The following is a 21,118-nucleotide window of genomic DNA, read 5'->3' as shown; positions in this document are numbered from 1 at the left end:
CCATCTCTCCCACCCTAATGCAGTCTATGCAGCATTGGCCACCATAATCACTGTCTGGCCGGAGGACAGAGGGATACAGAAGACAGACCGGGCAACAGGAAACATACCCTTTACCTCTTTCCTTACTCCATCCAGAAGCCTCAGGCTCTGAAAAAAATGTTCACAGCACAGGAGGGATTTGTTTTTAAGTACTAATTTCCCAGACCTTTATTCAAAGATCTAAATGTAAGTTGAGGAACCTGGAGGGAGAATAATACTGCTAGTCACCAGTATGTGCCAAAGTATGTACACGATTTCCAAATTTCTCCCTCAACTCTCCATCAGTAAACATGGAGGTCCCCAGAATCTCTTCCATCTCTGGATTTCCCTTGGTGTGACTGCCAGAGACTGCCATACCTCTTCATGAGTTGCAGCACACATCCTGTGGTTGCTAGTTACCCAGGAAGCTTCTGGTTCACCACTGTGTGGGACAACTTGAAGAAGACAAAGAAGCTACATAAAGCAGCAAGGTCACCACTGCTCTGCATCTGAAAGGATGCCCAAGAGCCAGGTGGTCCCTCACCCTCACATCTGTTGATTGGCATGAATAGGCCAAATACGTCGCCACAACTTAGAGAAAAACAACCACGCATTCCTCTCTCCTTAAGGAGGCTGCATATGGGGTGGAGAGGAAAAGGGAGAAGGTGCTCTTTCAACACTTCGAACATTTAAAGTTCAACACTTTGAACGCAACATTTTGCATTCATACAAAATCAAATCAATCTACCATCCAACCCAAAACAGCCAAGATAGCTAAAAAAAAAAAAAAAAAAAAAAAAAAAAAACCTGGAAATGAGTACTTGATTACAAAGAGAAATCTGAACTGCTGTTACAGTAGCAGGGGCACAGGATGCAAGGCTGCATCTACTGAAGAGAGTCTCCTGAGGAAGACTAGAAAAAGAGCTGTGTTAACTGACATCCAGGTAATGCTGAGGAAAGAACCCAGGAATGTCTATTTCGGCAAATCAGGAGCTTGCTGTGTGCACCGGAAGTGCTGATGGTATCACAGCGGCTCTCTTCACACACTGTACTACCTCGGGCTTCCAAAGGAAACAGCCAGTGACAGTATGCAGCATGACAGTTCACATCCAAACTCTAGGAGATCTTGTGAACTATTCGCCAGGAGAGGAAGATGGCTATTTTCCTTTATTTCATACTTTTAAGAACTTTTAGTCATTTGTGATTCTGTCTTTCCCTACCACTGTGTGTGTGTGTGTGTACATGTGCCCACCCACTCTCCTCTCCCTTTCAGCCCCAATTCAAGCATTAACCTTTGATGTAACATTTTTGCTCCTCATCAGAATGGAAAGAATGAGCTTCAGAGAAGCAATTGAGTTGAGAGAATAAAAAAGATGACATCACTTCAAACGTGGACTTGCCAGAAAATTATCCTTTCAAGTGCTCCCCTGTGTTATCAGCCAGGGACCCTCAGCTCTCCCTGACCGCTGCATGCTGCCCCTGTTTCATATCTTTTGATCACCATTTGTTTCATGTCACCGTTCATCATGCCCCCCATGTGTGTATGTGTGTGTTGAACTTGTGTACTTTTCAAAGTTCCTGTCAGTGCTCACTTTATAAACTCCCAAGTGAAAGATGGGAATTCATTAGCATCCGTTATTAGTTTGATAATTCTAAATAAAGTCAATACAAACATTTACATGGCATTTGCCCAGAAACAGGATCAGGAATGAGAATTTGGGGACACATGCTCATGTTCTTTCTGATACACGCACCGCCAGGCACGCACAGCAAGAAGGCCCTGGGGATGGGTCCTATACCACTGCTGTGTTCCTCTTTTCCTCTAAAGTACAAAGTAAAGAGTCTTCTAACATTTTCTTTTTCAGAATTCATTCATGTCAGAGGTAGACCATTTTGAGAAGTGCTCAAATACCAACGGATCCTGTTCCTCCATTTCTCACCCTCATCTCATGAGCAAACACAGTGAAAATATATAGATACATTAGAGCTAGAGTGATCTGGGTTCCAGCTTCACTCAGCTTGAGTCTTTTTTTTTTTTTTTTTTTTTTTGCTATGTAAATGACCACCCAAAACTCAGTGGTTATAAACAACCACCATTGTATTTGCTCACGAGTCCATAATCTGGGCGGGGCTCAGCGGCGTCCTTCTGTTCATCTTACTGGTGGTTGTTCATGTGACTGCATTCAGCTGGCTAGTTGGCTGGGATCTGGGTTCAACTGAACCTCTCTTTCTCCTCCCCTAGAATCTCAGGGTCTCTCCGTTTTCCTGTGTCTCTCTACATAGTCTCAGCATGCAGTCTCTCCAGCAGGGTAAATAGACTTTTTTTTTTTTTTTTTTTTTTTTTAACCAGGTGACAGGGCTTTCAAGACTACAGAAGTGAAAGCTGCCAGGCCTACTATATGCTTAGGTCTGGAACTGGAACAAGATCATTTCTGCCACAGTCTAGTGGTTAAGTGAATCCCAGGGCCAGCCTTGATTCAAGGAGTGGTGACTACACGAGTGTGAGTATAAAAGACACGGTTCACTGTGAGCAACCAATGTAGCCAATTACCACTGACACGCAACAAGTCACCTGATCTGTATACTTTGATGTTATGTTTCTCATCCATTAAAAGGGGAAATAATAATTCCTATTTTATAGAGATCTCACAGTCAAACATGATAATGAATGTGATGTGGCTAGCACGGTGACTGACACCCAGTAAATACTCTGTCAGTGGTCTCTTTCGTATATCCCAAAGTACTTGGAATTTGTAATACCCAGAAATTTGTGAGTACCTTCCTACAACCGTCTACCCTTCCCACAAGAGCAGAGTCCACAGTTCATGTTAGTCATCATAGAAGTCACCCCAGTGCCTAGTACAGAACTTGGCATTGTGTGTTTGTTGAATGATTATGTGATCAGATGAATTGGTACTCACTGTCTCCAACCACTCACTTCTACAACACATAGACAGATTGAGCTATTTCACAAGAATTTCTTATCCGCAAATTAAAAGTTATCAAATTCAATGTCATGAGCAATCATAGCAGTCTGGAGTTCATCTTCACCTCTTTTTAAATATAGTATATGTAGCAAATTCCCCAAAAATATTTTGCCAGATTTCCACTGCCTCAATTTTAAAACTCAGGCGCACTATAAGAAATATGTAATCCATATGTCTCTGATTCATTTTTACCCAGTTCATCAAAATGCTGTTTTTGTATTAAATGTCAAAACGCCTTTTATGTCTTTATTTATGAGCCCTTTAAAGTTGTTATTTTTAAGTGATGCTAGAACATGTTTTGTGAAATTTAAAATCTACAAAGGCATTTGTAATTCAATTCCAAACATCAGCTTCTGGGACAGTTAATTTTGTTTAGTCCTGAGAAAATTCCTCTTTTCAAACATGGACTTTTAAGATTATTTTAAGTATCCCACATTCTCACATTCTTCATTTTAAATGTACTAATGAATGGAATCAGCTATATGTACACAGAGAGTTTGGAAAAGCAATATGTGCCCTGCTGTCTCTTTCAAAGGAACACCTTGCTGTCTCGGTCACCTTATTCTGCCTCAACTCTATAAACTGGCGTGGGGAAAATAAGCCTGCTATGTGTTACCTATTTTTAAGGCTAAAACAAACAGCAAATTTTCCTTCTCTATAATTCTAGATAGTGCAAGCTTCTCTACGTAGATACACTATATGCTCAGCTTACTCCTCACATGCAAACTTCATCAAATCCTCTTCCTGTCTCTAGAGATTCCTTCCTGGTCTGTATTATTATTTAACTTTTCACTATGAGATTTAAAAATAAAGATGATAATGACCTGATAGAACCTTTCCACAATTCAAATTTCTGTGATAAACTGATTGTGCTTTGAGTTAAAATTTAAAAATATTTATAATAAAGCAGAATGTTAGCTAAAAATAAAAATAATCTATAAAAGTCAAGGTTATATTGTTTAAAAGGCCTTATATTTGAAATCAGAGAACATGAAAACCAAAGTAAGATTCCTGATGGTAAATATGTATAGATATAATTTTATATATATATAATTATAGGTGTGTATATATATAATCAAATAAACTCTGAAGTCATTTATTAATCTGGAAAATGAGAATAATGATGCCTATACTACCTTCATCACACACTTATGAATATCGAATGAATAATACAACATTTATAAACTACAAAAAATATTAATAATATTTAACATCTGGTATTAACTGTTACATATTTTTATGTCAGTTTCAAATATAAACCTGTGTAAATTCACTTCCTTATCTAATGTTTCTATTTCAGAGTAAAATTACTTATATCCAGCCACTAAGAAAACTATGGGAAATTAGCTTGGCATAACTTTGAAACTCACAAACGGGAGGCCTCACGTGCTTATTGGCTCTGGTTTCATGCTCTTTCTCTTGGAGCCAAGGGTTTGTTAATTCCAAGTCACCTGTTGAGCAAAGCATACTAGTGCTTTCCCTTTGTAGGGAAAATGCCATCCACGTGGCATGGGTAATTTTATTTTCAATTTGTGAAAATGTTAATCATTTTAGGAATAGCACTTCGGGGGTTGAACTGAGAAACATTATATTTCAAAGGCTTTGTTGAAGAGACCAATCATACAGCTAGAACACTCAGGCTTGGGCTGAAAAGCAGCTCTGAAATTTGAACACCAACCAGTATAAATCTGTTGCTAGGTTAACAATGTTTTCTAGTAAACAAAGTTGCTTCTTCAATAACGCATTAAAACAGAATATATTCTATTTATTCTTCTCTTACAGAATTCAAGGAAAAAACAAACAGCCTATCACCATAGCTAGACCACTTCTCAAAAAATCAGACAAGAAAAACTCACATTGCACATCCGAATTAGTCTTGCATGGAGGAGAAATATCATGTTTCTATACCACCACAGACATGACCCTGGTGTTAATTTGAATTTTAAGCAGAACCATGCATTTGCTTGGGTCCATCCCACCTGTCAGTGTATGGTAGGAGAACAAGATAATTACTTCCTCTTATTTCAAAATGCCAGACACCCAAGTAAGAGTTCCATGGAAAATGAACAGAGCACCTGCATTAAATTTTATTCTAATAAGTGTGAGACTGAGTATCACTGGCATCTTGTTAGGTTATTCAGGGAAATGGTGGCAGATGCCAAACGAAGCCTACAAAAGGGTAGCACTACGATACAAGAGAACGTCAGAAATGCACTGGGGAAGAACTTGCCAGCAGCAAGATGAAGTTGTATAATATATCATTCATTCACATGGCAGTGCTTCCTTCGCAGAAAATACAACGTTGAAATGCAAAGTTATTGAGTGAAGGAAAAGAGCAATGCTGTGCTTGCACTACAAAACGAGTTTTTATTTAGTCCATCAAAATTCTAAAGATTGTAGACATAAAGTCTTCCTTAAAAAGTCATATCCAGAAGTTGGTATGGACTCCAGTCAGGGAAAATAATGATTTAAATCATTCAAATAGTGTTGATCAAGATAATCAACGTGAGTCAAAATTACAAACAAGACATAGAAAATAGAGAACTCTAGTTGTGTGTGAATGTAGGGCAGAGTGTGTGTGTGTGTGCATATTTTTCTGTATGTACAATTGCGTGCCTGCATTTGCCAGCCATGGCATAGCCTTTCACAGTCATTAAAGAATTAGATGAGAATATTTAATGATGCCTTTTTATCTTTCAAGTTCACCATAAAAGAAACAACCAGAATAGATTGTTACTGATGTACAAAGAAAAAGACTTATATCACCTTGTGGTGGTTCACAGAATTTGAAAAATAAATTCCTGAGACAAATGAAATCTAAGGACAGTCCCCAAACACTTACTTCAACACAATGCTTTCAATTATTACACTGCTGCCTTTTCTAGCTACAGGATTTCAATATGATCCAGCAGATAACTGGACATCTGCCCCAGGATCTGTCCTGGAATATGAAGGAAGAAGTTGAGGGAAGGAGCTGCATGAAAAGGTCACTATTACAGGCCTCTCATTCCCTACATATGTTTAATGCATCTTAGTGTCTAAAATTATTAGTGTTGTAGAGGCAGCATTATGCTGTGAGCGAGGCACACGACTCAGAGTTGGGCAGCAGAACTAGGTTTAAATCTCAGACCCAACATTACCTGCTTATGTGACCTCGAGCTGTTTTACCCGACTTAAAGATTTCCCTAAGCTCTGCTGTCTCATTTGGAAACTAAACTTAATGATGCAAATGGTATCCTGAATGGTCCAATTACTACATGACTTTGAATCCGAATAGTCAAAGGATGCATCATTTTAAAAATAAAGTTGGCAAGATTTTTTCCCATTTGATGGTAAGAAAGACATCATGTAGATACCAGACACATCTTTCATTAGGAGGCGGAGAGTAGTAGCAGCGTGGAGGAGTAAGACAGTGTGTTCTCTGCCTCTTAGTCACATGGAGACTTTTTGCAAGTACTTAACTGAACTTACTCTGAGCTCCCTCTGTGTTCCATCAGTAAGTCGAGGATAACATTACCTACTTCTCAGGGTAGCCTCTGTCTAAAACTTCCCAAAGGCTTCCTATCTCTCAAAGAGTAAAGGGCACGTTCCTGACAATGGACTGCAAACTCCTACGAACTTGACCTCTTATTAACTCTGACCTCCCCTAATCCTCCTACAGAACTCTGGTGACAGCCTCTGCACTTCTTCACTTTGCACACTTCCCCAGACACCTAGGTGGCTGCTCACTCACTTCCTTCAAGTCTCTGCGCCAGTATCACCTGCTCAGTGGGGCTTTTCCACTCATCTTATTTCGAATTGCAACTCTACTCTCCTGCTTTCTCTCCATAGCACTTACCACCTTCTAAAATAATGAATTTTTAAAAATTTATTGCATTTATTGTCCTAACTCCTTTCAGTGGAATAAAAACTTCAGGAGGGCAGCTATTTGTATTAATTTTATTCCCCGCTGTATCTCTAAAGCAGAACTGGTACTTGGAATCACTCAAGAAATATTTGAGATGAACACATTTATTGTGCATTATCACATGGCATGCTATCTAAAAAGGACAGTGCCTGGCACATGGTAAAACCTTAAGAATGACAGCTACTAGTTCTGGAGGGTGAAGTTTATAATCTTTGAAATAGTGAGTGGCTGTGCGCTGCTTTGGGCCAGTCAATAGTGGGATAACACCCCGGTTACCACCAGGAACTAACTGGAAGGCGATGATCTATTGCTGGTTCTCCCTATGACCCACCACGGACCTTGGGCATACCAGTCTCTGCATCTGTAAACAAATACAATAATATCTACTCTCCAGGGCAAAGAGAAGCTAAAGAAGGCTCTTACTGTCACTTGGTTTGCCATCACAGATGAAGCGTACACAGCATTTTTTTAAAACATTGGATAAAATTAAAAATAATAGGAAAAACTGTAGCTTCTCTCACCTGATAATTTTTCTGGCTACTAAAGGCATCTTTCAGCCAGCACTCCCAGGCCCTGTCTGAGAGGATTTCAGACACAACCTTTTTAGTTCAAGCTGCAGTTAAGCAATAATGAGGGAAAACCCGGAGACTTTCCTGGGGAAATCTAAGGATCAGATTTGTCAGTCGGGGCAAGTCATTCTTTTCATCAGGGTAGAAAAATACAAAGAAGGATATAGGACTGGTCGCCTGTTCATTAACTGGGTAGAATTACTGCAGCAAGAAGGTTAATAATTACACAAGTAATTAACACTTCCTTCATTTTCATACTCTAATCCTATAGTTGCAGGATTTCAACTTTGGTCCCCGAGTCCGAAGGAAGATGAGAGCAGAATGGCAATGAATTGGATTGGCTTTGGAAAAGGAGCTGGGAAACAAGAAGATAGCCTGGGTTTCTAACCACTTTCTAATGAACCACAATGATAACACATGAACAATACCAGCAAGCACTTTAGTGTTTCCTGTGGGTTTTTTGTTGTTGTAACAACTGCAAGTCTTTGTGGCAGCAAGAGCCATACTGTCGTGCGCCATACAGGTATTTGACACCCCAATCTTCCCTAAGCCTCCACTCCTACCCTTTCATGCCTGCACACTGTATATTTGGTGTCACTGTTTATTAAAGATAACTAATGCCCTAAGTCTTTATTTACTTCTGTTTATTGCTATTTTAGCAAGAGTCACCAGAGAGCAGCTATGCTTCTGGTCCACTCGGGTTCTTTAATCACTGTTAGTAGGTAAAATCATCTGTGACAACTAATCCAAAAAGCAGATTATATTTATTTTGGCTACAGTGGCTTGCAATTCGTTAAAATCAACAAAGCCTTTTCATTAGCCCCCTGCTGATGTCCTAAAAACAGACATTTCAAGGGTCTCAAAGCACTGAGCTACACATATGCAGCCAAGCTAATTCTGACAGATTCTCAGTGCCATTCTTAACACTAAATCTTATTAAACTAACAAACAAGAAACAGAACCCCTCTGCTTTCATACAAAGGCTTAATTAACATGCCTAAACTCCAAAATCAAAATCATAGCTGCAAAGCTCCCTGAATGTGGAAACAAAACAAACACAGAGACTGTGTCATTTGTTGAGCAAGATTTACCAAAAATCGGGACTTTTCTGCATTTTTTTTTCCAAAAAATAATGTGGGAAAGGATTAGAAATGAGAACCATAGTGCCTGTTACTCAACAGTTCTGCATGGGCGTTCTGGCCTTCAAAAGCTGGGATTGTAATTAACCGGACCGTTGGTGGAGTCGGCAGATCCGAGCAGAGGATCAAGATCTTATTCCAGGGGTTGCCAGAGATTAGAAACAGTGGCAGCAGGTTTTAAGGACAGCATCATTCCATCAACATTCCACGCACCCACCTCCTCCAACCCTCACTCCTACAACCACGCTGCTGCATTTTTCGGGCACATTTCTTTTACTTGCCTGACCACCTGGCTGTCCAGTGTCACAATGAAGGGCTTCGTTAACAATGAATTGGATTTTCAGGTTCAGTGTCAGAAATGGGGGCGTTCCAGGGAAGATGCTCACGGCAGTGACTCAGCCATCACTGCACCACCAGGCAGTGGCCATAATTAATGAAGGTATCAAAAGGTCTACTCAAGGAGCAAAGAAGGTAGACAATGATTTATGTTTACCTAAGACGAAGATTATTTAGCTTTGCAAGAGCTTTCAAAATGAGGGAGCCCAGAATTATTTAGAGATGGTGTGATACCTCTCCAAACTTGAAGAGAAATTTGAGGAGTGAGCAAGTGGATCCAGAAATGAAGGGCAGGGGGAGCAGACAGAGGAAGAGGTTTTCTTTCCCACATTTCCCCCTCCATAGCTCTAATTGGAAAGCTGCTATGATTTGTGTATTTCCATGACTGCTACTGCAATGGAATTACTTGTTTGTCCCTCCAGCATAATCCTGAACATTGTCAAGGATGATTACCAGATGATACTTCACGCGCGTCTCTATCCTAACATGCAGATTTCCTCTGGTTGAAAGGGGAAGCCAAAAGCAGCCCTCGAGAGCAATGGCTCACTTGGTTCTTAAAAGCACACGTGACAAGCACATCAGGCTGCCTCCGAGACCAAAAGGTCCAATTCGCCTCCACAAGGGCCAATGTCCAGCAGCCCCTTCAGCCAGGACTTTGGCTTCTTCTGGTTCATTCCATAAGCAAAAGAACTGTCTGTTAGAGCAGATAATAAAATCCAGCCTAGAAGGAAATCCACATGCAAAGCCTCTCTCAAATCAGTTTTGTCCACAGGGAAAAGTGAGCCACATCTGATATAAAAGTTATCATTTTGCCTCTCCATAATTAAAACTATTGTTGCCATGGCAATCCAAAGAGTGTTGCAAATACAGGAAAGTCTCATGTCATGGCTTTTTGTTGTTATTGATAGAGTTTGCAGCTCCAGCCAGGGTATATTTATGACAGGGTAGAAATGTGACTTGGGCAAACAGGAAGCTGTAGCAAGTGAGGTGAGAAGCTCTAAAACTTCATTATGTACCTCAGATACTGTTTTCAATTGTTCCGCAGGCCCCACCTGCCATATTCCACAGATAATAAAAGTATATGGTCTTTCTTATGCATATTTACATCTAGTAGCTCTCCCCAGCATACCCCAAAGCCTCCTGGTTTTCTTCTGTATCATCTGCTACTATCTACCCAAGAAGATTTTCAGGTCGTTGAAACAGGTCCCTTTTCTGAACCACCTTATCAAGCAATAGGAACCACAGGCAGTTCTCCCACAGGGAGACAAAGGTTTGGGGACTTAAACAGGATGGCTCAACAGGCTGAACGACTGTTGTTATGTAAAACATGTTGGCCAGGTGCGGTGGCTCACGCCTGTAATCTCAGCACTTTGGGAGCCTGAGGAGGGCAGATCATGAGGCCAGGAGATCGAGACCAGCCTGGCCAACATGGTGAAACCCCGTCTCTACTGAAAATACAAAATTTAGCTGGGCATGGTGGTGCACACCTGTAGTCCCAGCTACTTGGGCGGCTGAGGCAGGAGAATTGCTTGAACCCGGGAGGTGGAGGTTGCAGTGAGCTGAGATCGCACCACTACACTCCAGCCTGGGTGACACAGCGAAAGTCCCTCTCAAAACTAACAAATAAACAAACAAACAAACAAAAAACCTGTTAAGACAAGGAAGACTGCAGCGGTTCACCTGAGGAGTATTTCAGTTTTATACCTCTAAGGTTATTCTCAAATATAAGAGAAGAACATGCCCCTGAGGTTTTTCTGTTTTTTGGGGGACAGGAGGTTGGGTTTTTATTTTTATTTTTGGAGGCAGAGAACATACTCCCTCTTTTCCTGGTTTATTCAAAGTGGGTCTGATTGGCTGGGCGTGGTGGCTCACTCCTGTAATTCTGGTACTTTGGAAGACCAAGGCAGGAGGATTGCCTGAGGTCAGGAGTTTGAGACTAGCCTGGCTAACATGGTGAAATCTAGTCTCTACCAAAACTACAAAAATTAGCAGGCATGGTACTGTACTCCTGTAATCCCAGCTACTCGGGAGACTGAGGCAAGCGAATCACTTGTAACCCGGGAGATGTAGGTTGCAGTGAGCCAACATTGCACCACTGCACTCCAGCCTGGGAACAGAGCTAGACTCTGTCTCCAGAAAAAACCAAAGTGGGTCTGCTGTTCACAGTTAATGATCACATCAGGAGAAAACAATCTGAGCGAGCAGGAGAAAAAGGCCACACAAACAACTCCACAGCCCTCAGACAACCCTGAAATCTGGCACACGTCTGCAAGCAAAAATCCAGGATGGATGGACCGGTGTTTTCCAGACTTGCCAGACCCAAAGGAGCACCTCAGGCACTTGTTAGAACACAGATACCAGGCCCCTGCCCTGGAGCCGCTGCTTCTGCAGATTTGTACACACCTGGGAAACACCAGATCACATGAATTTGGCCAGGTGCTCTAAGGGACACACCACACTCTCATAACTGAGTAAAAAACTAAATCCAGAACCAAAGAAACTGAGGAGACAGAGGACTTGTTCCCTGGCCTGTTCTGTGGGAACAGGTACTTCAGCTCAACCACTTTCCTTCCCAGGAAAACCGAGAACACCTGTGGAAAAAAAAAATCACGCCTGTTATGTTCCTGTGGCTCTTACACATGAAATGTGAATCCATGAAGTCCAAAGACCAAATGGTTTGGCAATATTTATTTGGCAGAGGAGCGAAGGGGGAAAAGTTACGTTTATTTTTAAAATTTTATTTTTCAATGAAAAATAATAGGAGAGAAACTAGCCTTTTAAAACTCAGGAAAATAAACTAGTTACTTGTTTTGTAGCCTGAGAGGGAAATTGCACTTGCAGCAATAGAGATACAAAAAAAAAAAAAAAGTATAATGTTTCACTTAATACTGGGGACAGTAGCTCAAGATGTTGAAAGAAGCATATAATATGTCCCCTGGGGGATCTGAAGGTAGCAGTGTAGGTGACAAAAAAGCCTGGAGGATTGAGGTAGAGAAGGAAGCTTTCATCTGGTCAAATGAGTAGCCAGAGTGCAGGGTGGAATGCTGCACACTGGATGCAGCACGCTGTCACTAAGCGAGCTCTCCCTGCATAAAGAATAGCCCAACAGAGCCCCAATTACTATATTTCAGGGACACTCTGTCTCACTGGAATACAACTTGTTGGGGGATTAGTGTCTAGAGAGAAAGTCTCAAATAAACTTTTATTAAAAGACGGGATGCTTAGAAATGGCAACTGCTTCTTTTTAATTCCAAAAGCAATCCGAACCGTAACTCAAGAGTTCTGCCGTCTGATAACTGAGTAAAATCCAACGCTGTTCTTGAAATTTTATAGACATTCCTCTCTTTCTAAGTACATGAATAGTGTATATACACTCTTCAAAGACTCGATTTTTCTCTTTTGTAGCAAAATGGCAAGAGCCTATGGGAATGCGGTGCCTGGGGCAATGTTCCTTTTTGCTTAGAAGCGACCTGCTAATCACCTGCAAGTAATAATAGACTACAAGGGAGGCAGCCTGAAGACGGCCCCTCACCACCCCGAAGGGCAAGGGTTAAGTAGAAACAAAGCGAGGGAGTCTTTCCTGGCCTGAGGGAGCTCTGCAAAGTGACCAGTGAGAATCTCCCCAAGGATGGATCCAAGGGACTGAGGAGCAGCAGTTAAAGATCAGAGGCAACTTGAAATGGGCCAACGTGCTGAGCTTCTGAAGTAGAAAGAAAAAGGATAATACTTCCAAAAAGCTAACACAATTTTAGGGCCAGCCATATCTTGGAAAGTGACTTGCTCTGCCTTTAGGCTGAGAGGTTGAGCTTGATGGGTAAGGCACGCCATCGGCCCCTCTCTGCAGGCTGGGAAATTTCCTTCAGGAATATGACATTCTTTTACTCCAAGGCAGGACTGGTGCCATACTTGATGTTGGCACTGCGGGACGGGGCTCCCAGATCATGAAGGAGAGCACTAGCTTTGCAAGGGGTATGACGAAGTCTGGCTATTCTTACTGGTGTACTTTAACCCAAGAGAACTTAGAGCAGACAATTCAAAGGGCATTAAAGGCTTAGAAAACTGTAGCTAAGAAGTTGTTAAGGGAAAAGAGTTTAATCCAGTTCCAATCTTTAACTTCGAAAGAATTCAGACACATGAGGGATTTTCATGGGGTGAGTTTTAGTAATTCTTTTCCAGTTACTGAAAAGACAAGGAGAAGAAAAGGGCCCAAAATAGTCTAGTTAAAAAGAAGAAAGTCTTCACCATGAGGGATTGGAACATAATGGTGATTGTGGAATCTCCTTCTTCATATTATAGTTAATTATAGAATAGATATACATCAATCTTGTGCTGAGGGCTCTCCCTGTGTGAAATTTGTAGAATGGCTTTGAATTGATTGACTCTTCCTTTTTTCCCCTGTAAAATATCTGTGGCCAAACTCCCTTTTAGCCTCCACTTTTTCTCACCTCTTTTCCCCAGTGTCTCCTCTCAGAGGATGTCTCACTTTTTTCTGCCCCTTCTAGCCATCCCACTCCTCCATTTCAATAACAAGGGAAGGTTAAAAAAAGGAGCATCTCTCAACCCCACTTCTCAATATTTACTATCATTAGAAATTCATAGCATCCATCTTCATTGCCTTCTTCATGACAAGACTGCCATGATGCAATGGGAACATCTCATCTTCCTCCTGTCACAGCCTCTGTGCTCACGGACATTTTTGATGACCTTTCTAAGCACATTGATGATTCTTCCATCTATCCTTTCCTTCCCTGATTAAATCCTCCAGCTGCATGCTACTGACCATCTCCCGGGTTACTAGATTACATGGAGAATTATGTATTTTAGGATATAAAACAATGGTATCCTATGGACGCAATCCAAATGTTCATCAACGAATGAATGGAAAAACAAAATGTGGTAGCTACATACAGTGGAATATTATTCAGCCTTGGAAAAGAGTAGGATTCGGATACATGCTACAACCCGGATGAACCTTAAAGACACAAGGCTGAGAGAAATAAGGCAGACACAAAAGGACAAATGCTGTATGATTTTACTTATTTGAGGCACCCAGAGTAGTCAAATTCATAGAGATAGAAAGAATGGGGGTGCTAGAGACAGGTGGGGAGCGGAAATGGGAATTATTGTTGAATAGGTACAGAGTTTCAATTTAAGATGATGAAAAATGTCTAGAGATGGATGATGAACAACAACGGGAATGCACTTAATGCCACTGAACTGTAGGTACACTTAGAAATGGCTAAAGTAGTTAATTTTCCTACCACAATAAAAAAATACTGGGGAAAAAAAAAAAAAAACATACTGGTCTCCCAAATTTGAATGTGAATGCTCAAGTCACACCTAATTGCTTCACAAGACACTTGTCAGGCTTAGTTAACAATTGGTGGTGAAAGTTTGTCACTCAAATTCCTTCCTTCCTCCCTCCCTCCCTCCCTCCCTCCTTTCCTTCCTTCCTTCCTTCCTTCCTTCCTTCCTTCCTTCCTTCCTTCCTTCCTTCCTTCCTTCCTTCTTTCCCTTAAGAAATACATATTATGCAACTACTCTGTGACAAGTACAATACTAAAAGATGGGACTCAATAGAATTCACAACCCAGAAGAGAAAAGGGACTATCAAAAAGGAAATACATCTCCCATCAAATTTTAAAGATAGGAAATGAATGCTTGGGAACATATAATGAACACTTGACCCAGTGCGTGTGTGGAGGGGAGGTGGGAGAGGGAGTGCTTGGAAGAAATATTTGTAACCTGAGACCTGAAATTTGAATAAGAGTTGGGCAGAAAAACAAGGAGCATGTAGAAGAATATTCCAGACAGAGAGAATGGTATTTGAAATGAGAAAGAACGCAAAGTTTAGTGCTTCACAGGTGGTTTGGCTTTGCAGGAGTTTAGGAAAGCAGAGAAGCACGTGATCAGGCCTGAAAGGTGGACAGAGTGCAGACCACAGGGGGCCTAGGAGATGGTATTAAGTCTTTCAGACTTTTTGTCCTAAACGCCAAATGAGAATATTGGATCAGACCCCCTAGGTCTCTTCCTGCTTCGTGATGCTATTCAACTATAAAATGCTACATCGGTGATCCCTTTCCGAGCACAACTGCCGTGTCAGTCCTGCCGTCATCCTCCCCATGTTCTCATAGAAACGGTACCTGATTTTCAGCCCTCAGGAAACCCCCTAACACCCATACTTTATCACTCTTACTTTACCTAAGTTATTAGTCACCACCTGATTTCATTCCACATCCTTCCTCTCTGAGTCCAGGAGAGACCCCTCACCACTGTCCTCACCTCATGGACATTCTGCCAAGTTTATTATGTAATCTTCCTTTCTGACTCACATCCCCTTCGAAGAACCTTTTTCTGACTCACTTCTCCCTTTTCTCACACATCCTTCTTTTTCTCTTGCATCTTTAATCTCCCTTCTAACCTCTTTCCTTCTGCTTCAGATACTCTCAGTCTCTTCTATATCCATATTGCTTTTTGGTTCTCAAGTGCAAAGGAAGATGTGAACATGGCTCATTACCAATTCATTCTACTTAACTTCAACTTTGACCTCCACCATGAATACCAGGTGATCCATTTATTCATCCCCTGAGCATTCCCCGGCTCACTTCCTTCTGAGGTTTATTTAGAATTACTCTCTCCTCAAGCTTCAACCCCCCATTTTCAGAGTGACTTTACATTCTACTTATTCTGTGAGTGTCCTCTCTGCCCTTGCCTCTGCTGTCCATGGGTCTGTTTCTAGAGATGAGTTTAGTCTTCTAGTCTTTGTCAGGGTGGATGAGACTTCACTGTGTTAAAGACCTGAGAGCTGCAAAGATGTATAAGACACAGTTCTTGTCCTTCCAGAAATTTCAATCTAGTTTAGAACCTATAGAAATATAGCACTATAATACATTGTTGTTTCAGCATGAGTCTTAAATAGTACTGACAGACACTTCAACATCTAGATTTCTTCTAGCTCAAGGTGTCAGGAAAAGCTGCACGAAGGAGGTGACATTTAAGCTGAGCCTTGAAAGATAAATCAGATTCCAGTTAGCTTGTCAAAGGGTAATGGAGAAGGTCCCAAAAAGAAGGAACTGCAAATGGGAAGCATTGTCTGTAGAACACACAAGTTTCCACGATGATTACACTTTTTAAAGTGAAGAAGAGCAACTAGAGGTGGGTGATGGGATAATGCTGTGGAGAGCTTAACTGCCCAACGAGGACAGATCTCACCAGAGATAATGGGAACTCATGTGATTTTTGTAAGGAAAGCTGGCATGTTAAGGGATATTATTCTGGTGTGGCTGATGTGGGGCTTGGAAGTTGAGAGGCTAATGGCTAAGTTCAGTGAGGGGCCACCTGTCACTGTCTGGTCCCAAAGCAACTATGAGAAGGTACATGGATATTAAAGATGACATGCACGTTTCTCCTCATTCTCATATGAAGACCCTTGTCCCTTGTCTATCCCTAATCATTTTGGGGGAAGGTATTCGTTACCTTTATTGACTTATTATTTCATTTTTTTCTAATCTCACCTTCAGAGCTTTCTTTGTCTTCAGCTTAAAATACCTTTCTCTGGCCTACCCTTTGTGTAAAATGAGAGAAATTCAGGAAAATAATTCTCCCTTGCTATGAAAAACGTTTTCCCTTGACCCACTCTGAGAAACTGCTCCTTCCTTATTCTGGAAAATAGACCTGTCTTTTCAAAGTTTTCCAGCTCCCTGGCTTGCTCCTTCGCTCCCCTGGGAATCTTCCCGCCCCTGCTGCCTCAGCCTTAGAGGTTCAGCTGGGATGTTGCCCTCAGGAGGACCAGCCACACCCCGCCCTCCAGCTGTCCCAGGTGCCCTCTTCAGGATTCTCCCAGCACTAGGAGTACCCTTGGTTACAGCACCGATCACACAAAGCAGAAATCTCTGCGTTCTGCAGTCATCTCCCCACTCATCTATGAGCTGTGGGAAGCAGGGATCATGTTGAAAAGACATACAAAATATTTAGAATTAAAAAAAGTTTTTCTTCCTTTCAGAGGAGAAGCCAATCTAATCAAGACAGAAAAATGAGAAACGACAAAAAAAAAAAAAAAAAAAAACCACTATATATTTGACTTCTTCTCTATCATGAAAGATAATCCAAACCAAAATTAAAAGGTGAAAATAAGGTCAGACGTGGCGTGGCTCATGCCTGTAATCCCAGCACTTTGGGAGACCGAGGCGGGTGGATCATGAGGTCAGGAGTTCAAGACCAGCCTGGTCAACATGGTGAAAATACAAAAATCAGTCGGGCGTGATGGCGTGCGCCTGTAATCTGAGCTACTCGGGAGGCTGAGGCAGCAGAATTGCTTGAGCCCAGGAGACAGAGGCTGCAGTGAGCTGAGATTGCACTCTAGCTTGGGAGACAGAGTGAAACTCCATCTTTGGTGGGGGCGGGGGAAAGTGAAAATAAAATAAGGAAACATTTCTATAACACATTTAAGAAAAAGAGGTCAATATTGTTAGTACACAAGAAGTTTCAACAAAGAAGGGAAATGACAAGATTTCAATAGAAAAAAAAATTGGCAGCGCAGTAAATCCACGTGAAGAAGATACAAATGACCACTAAAGTTGTAAAAGATCTTCAGCCTCATTAATAATTTTAAAATTGCAAATTGAAATAAGATACTACTTCCCGATAATAAATTGACAAAAAATAAAGTCTATTAGAACCATGGCTAGGAATTGGGTCCTCGCACAATTTTGGTAGAGGTGTGTGTGTGTGTGTGTGTGTGTGTGTGTTTAGAGACAGGGTCTCTTGCTCTGTCCCTGAGACTGAGGTGCAGTGATGTGATCATGGCTCACTGCAGCCTCAAATTCCTGAATTCCTGAGCTCAGGTGATCCTCCCCCTTCAGTCTCCTGAGTAGCTAGGAATAGAAGTACATGCCACCAAACCCGGCTATTTTTTTTTTTTTTTTTTTGGTAGAGAACAAGGTCTTGCTACATTGTGCAGCCTGTTATCAAACTCCTGGCCTCAAGCAATCCTCCCATTTTGGCCTCCCAAAGTGCTAGGATTACAGGCATGAGCCACCATGTCCGGCCAATTTATATAATTTGTTTAGATCCACAGACAATTTCTTATAAAATTGAATATATAGATACACTTTGGCTTAGCAATCCTACTCTAGATAACTATCCTACAGGAGTAAGACCACAAGAATTAAAAAATTTCCTGCTTTCAAATCACAGCTCTTCTACTTGGCTGAAGCTTTTATCTTCTCTGTAACTCAATTTCTCTATCTTTGAAATAGGATAACAGCAACTACCTTATAGGGCTGTTTCCAGAATTAAATGATTTATTATATTTAAAGCACTTAAAAAGTGTGGAACATATAGAAAATATTACAGTCGTTATTCTCATTTTCCAAATTTTCTGTATTGACAATATATGCTAATTATAATTTTAAAAAGTATTTAAAGAAAGACAATGGTTCCCAATTATTTCTAAATGGACTATAAACCATTGGCCTAACTTAATGAGATGGAGCCACTTTTCTAACGTAGCTCTGCCTTCTCGTAGTTTTTCACTTAGGCTTTCCAATTTTCTAGCCTCATCTCTACTTCCACCCCATGCTTGTCTGGTAAATTTTAAGAACTGGCTCTCAAATGAAAAAAAATCTTCGCTTGAAAATTTGGGGCACCGTCAATTTCTGTGGTGTAAACACTCCCTCCATGGCTGATTCGAGCTACCAACATGACATGGTGAACATGGAGCTGATGAGGAGATGCAGAGCAGTGCAGTATTCTAGACTTTCCATACCTCAAGAACATAGATAAGACCAAAATGTGAAGAATAATTGGACAGTGATTAATTTGGAGTATTTATTACTTTTGGTTTTAATATATTGACTTATTATATGTTCATATCATTCAATTTTTAAGAAAATTAAATTATAACTGGATCACAAAATTCCTAGAAATTTAACAAGTGACTCTCTTAGTAAGAGTAGGCTCTAGTGCATCACTGACCTCTCCACTTCAAGAGCCCTGCACTCATATTCCTCATTTGCATTCTTGCTTGGACTCCAGCTTTGCCTCCCTCCCGGTCTGCTCCCCCACATTCCCTCCACTAACCCCTGGCCTACCAACCCTGCAATGCCTTCTTGCAGGATATCAGCACCCCACTGGCCCTTCCCTTGCCCAATTCTGTTAGCAATTTTGAAGAATACTATTTATTTAGCAGCTCAGTATGTGTATTTTATTATCCTTATTATTGATTATTTTGTGTATCATCCTTTCTCCCAACTCCAAATTAGATTATATTGGTGTGTTAGTCTGTTCTCACGCTGCTGATAAAGACATACCAGAGGCCAGGTGCAGTGGCTCACGCCTGTAATTCCAGCACTTTGGGAGGCTAAGGTGGGCAGATCACCTGAGGTCAGGAGTTTGAGACCAGGCTGGCCAACATGGCGAAACCCCATCTCTACTAAATATACAAAAATTAGCCAGACATGGTGGTGGGGACCTATAATTCCAGCTACTTGGGAGGCTGAAGCAGAAGAATTGCTTGACCTCAGGAGGGGTAAGTTTCAGTAAGCCGAGATCTCTCCACTCTACTCCAGCCTAGGAGATAGAATGAGACTCCATCTCAAAAAAAAAAAGAAAGAAAGAAAGAAAGAAAGAAATACCCGAGACTGGGTCATTTATGAAGAAAAAGGTTTAATGGACTCACAGTTCCATATGGCTGAGGTGACCTCACAATCATGGCAGAAAGCGAAAGGCACATCTTACATGGCGGCAGAAAAGTGAGACTGAGAGCCAAGAGAAAGGCCATCAGATCTTGTGAGACTTATAAAGCCACCGGATCTCATGAGACATATTCACCACCATGAGAACAGTATGGGGGAAACCGCCTCCATGATTCAGTTATCTCCCACACGGTCCCTCCCACAACACATAGGAATTATGGGAGCTACAATTCAAGATGAGATTTGGGTGGATCATAGCCAAACTATATCAATTGTTTTTAAAAAAGTGGTTATCCACTGACAGAAAGGGTTGGGATAGTGCATATTGGTGACTCTTTTGATATGTCACCTCCAATGTCCACTTCACTTAGGTTAGAGAACCACAATTTTATATATTTTAATCTTAGCACAGTGAGTGGCTGGTATGTAGTAAGCACTCAGTAACTACATGTAAACTGAAAATTTAAGATATTTTAGTAGAAAAACTAAACCCTATTAACTAGTAATTAGCTGAAAATGTAGATTCCTGGTCAAGGTAGGTGTAATAACATAGGAAAAATTAAACTGTTTTTCCTACTCTCACACTCAACACAGACATTTCTGTGCTCAGAAGTATGGGCTTGCTTTTGCTTTCCCACACGTCAGTTCTCCAATGGTCACCAACTAGGCATCCTACGATTTAACTAAATTCTGACACTCCCTACCTGGAAACAGCATCAGATCCCACAGGTTAAGGGCTCAGTCCCACAAGACTTCCCTTCACTTCAGACATCAACTGAAAGTTGTAGGCTACCTACAACTGCTGTTTGATTTAGCTATAAATTGGAGGTTTCTATAACCCCCTTCTCTGGTTTGACTGATTTGCTAGAGCAGCTCACAAAACTCAGAGAAACACTTGCTTTTACTGGTTTATTATATTTATAAAGGTTATTATAAAGAATATAGATGAACAGCCAGACAGATAAAGTGGTGCATAGGGCAAGGTATATGGGAAGGGACACAGGGTTTCCAAGCCCTTTCCAGGCACGCCACTTTCCCAGAACCTCCCCATGTTCAGCAACCCAGAAGTGCTCTGAAATTGCAAATTGAAATCCCACAGTTTAGGAATCTTTTTTGGGGGGATGGGGAATGGAGTCTTGCTCTGTTGTCCAGGCTGGAGTGCAGTGGAGTGATCTTGGGTCACTGCAACCTCTGCCTCCCAGATTCAAGCAATTCTCCTGCCTCAGCCTCCTGAGTAGCTGGGATTACAGGCACATGCCACCACGCCTGGCTAATTTTTGTATTTTTAGTAGAAATGGGGTTTCACCATGTTGGCCAGGCTGGTCTTGAACTCCTGACCTCGTGATCTGCCTGCCTCAGCCTCCCAAAGTGCTGGGATTACAGGTGTGAGCCACCGCATCTGACCCAGATTAGGGAGTTTTACAGTGGCTTCATCCTGTAAGCATGGTCAATTATTAACTCAATCTTC

The 21,118-nt window shown here is 41.4% G+C and overlaps 1 protein-coding gene across 11 annotated transcripts in view; it reads right to left on the bottom strand.

Moving 5' to 3' along the window:
* The window catches only part of ESRRG (estrogen related receptor gamma), a 641,686-nt gene that overhangs the window by 414,590 nt on the left and 205,978 nt on the right, over nucleotides 1-21,118 (bottom strand). The gene's annotated exons all lie outside the window — the stretch shown is intronic.

Source organism: Theropithecus gelada, chromosome 1 (assembly GCF_003255815.1).
Source record: "Theropithecus gelada isolate Dixy chromosome 1, Tgel_1.0, whole genome shotgun sequence".
Taxonomy (NCBI): domain Eukaryota; kingdom Metazoa; phylum Chordata; class Mammalia; order Primates; family Cercopithecidae; genus Theropithecus; species Theropithecus gelada.
This window is presented reverse-complemented; position numbering and strand designations above follow the sequence as displayed.